The 1,691-nt window shown below is 44.5% G+C and overlaps 1 pseudogene; it reads left to right on the top strand.

Annotated features, from left to right (window-relative positions):
- The first annotated feature begins 864 nt into the window (after positions 1-864).
- Positions 865-1,016, top strand: LOC115869162 (annotated as a pseudogene).
- Positions 1,017-1,691: the final 675 nt, after the last annotated feature.

The following is a 1,691-nucleotide window of genomic DNA, read 5'->3' as shown; positions in this document are numbered from 1 at the left end:
TTGCCTTGACGTATTACCCCTTCTGTGAGGTGTTTGACTTTTCAGAGTGTCAGAAGAAGCAGAGGACAAAGACTGCTTTCTTATGAAGGAATTCCTGGCAGGACAGGGATGATATTAGGGGGAGTGAGGCCCTATAAAGAATAGCCACTTCTCTAGTAAAATAAGAATCATGAAAGTCATGTATGTAGAAATTAAGTGACCCCTATTAACCCAACTATTTCACCTCCTTTGAAACCCCTAGGTGAGGTGGAACTTAAAAAAACAGAAGCGAAGACCTCTCTACATGTTTAAGTTGAGGACACAGAGGTTCCCAGGGGTTCTGTGACTTGCCTCAGTTGACAGAGTGAGGTGGCTCTGCCCTTTGGGGCAGCCAGGCCTGCTGATTACTCCTCAAGGCACAGGCTTTCCACCACTACCTTTGCAGAAATGGCACAAGCAGAACGGCTGGGTTTTCTGACTCTTTTTGCTTGAGAATAAAGAAATGGCTGTAGCAGACCCGCCCGCTCTCAATGAGCTCTTTGTTTGAGCAAACTCCAGGGAGGGTTCTTTTCTTCCCTAGTAGTTATGCTCAGAAGGTTGATGTTTCAGCCATGCCTGGCAGTCTTCCAGAATACTCTTGGCTATATGCAGTAGTCTCAGATTCTTGGATCCGTGAATTTAAAAGACTGCAGCAAAGGAGAACTGAACAACCTACAGTGATCTAATTGCTGTAGAAGAAGCCGTTATTTTTGAAGTCATTTTTTTCCTGTCAAACTGCTTGATGACACAATTTTTTAAAGTGCAAAGAGTTACACTCAAAAGTCATTAATCACTAGATGAGCAGTGGGTAGGGAATTAACTTTCTTGATTATATTTATATCAAGCATCGCTTCTCAGCCTTTTGGCTAAGATCAAGTGTAGTATAATATACAGAGCATAGTTGCTTGATTTATGCCAATAGCAAGACTAGCTGGTATGAGAGCAGACCATGTTATAAGCTTTTAATATATATTTTTGAATAAAGAATAAAATCCTTTAATTTGGGGCCAAGAACTCCTCCAATAGAAGCAACTTATGATAAACACATGTGGGGTTAATTGAAGGGCAGAGGGATAAATGGCTCGGTGAGCTTCGCCTTTCTAGTTCTCAGGTCTCTTGGTTTGTGATGGTCGGAGCAGGGTGCAGCTGCCTTAGCCAGTTCCCTGCTTCAGCTGGCAAGGTTCACTTCCTGCAAGACATCCCCGAGGAGAAGCCACATGGATCTACCCCGATGCAGCCCTGGGTGCTGGAGCAGCCGTGTGGAGACCCCTGCCAGCGCTGAGATGCTTACACATTCACTGATTCAGCTTTCCTCCTGCAGTCGGCGTCATTCTGTCTGTTTTGTGAGATGGAGGACTTTGTGGATTGGTGTCAGACATAAGGGTTAATGTTGGACTTGTGAGCTTGTGTAGCACTGGGTTGGGATGTTTTCTTGATGTGCACTTACCCTTTATATAAAACTCTCTCTTATACATGAGTTTCTGTGGATTTGTTTCTCTAAAGCCATGGTTGCTGGCTACAAGTCACCCTGGTGGTGCCGGGCTGCTCCTTACACCACTGGTGGTTCACACTCACCAGCAACTCTCTGGATGAGAGATAAAGCTCCCTAAAATCAGGATTGCTATACATTGGAATGAACTCACTGGCAATCAGACTTCTAGGCAATACTTCTC

Source organism: Echinops telfairi, unplaced genomic scaffold (genome assembly GCF_000313985.2).
Source record: "Echinops telfairi isolate 266 unplaced genomic scaffold, ASM31398v2 ScPeMD7_22;HRSCAF=79, whole genome shotgun sequence".
Taxonomy (NCBI): Eukaryota; Metazoa; Chordata; class Mammalia; order Afrosoricida; family Tenrecidae; genus Echinops; species Echinops telfairi.
The sequence above is the reverse complement of the archived record's forward strand: the minus strand, read 5'-3'. Positions and strand labels throughout refer to the sequence as shown.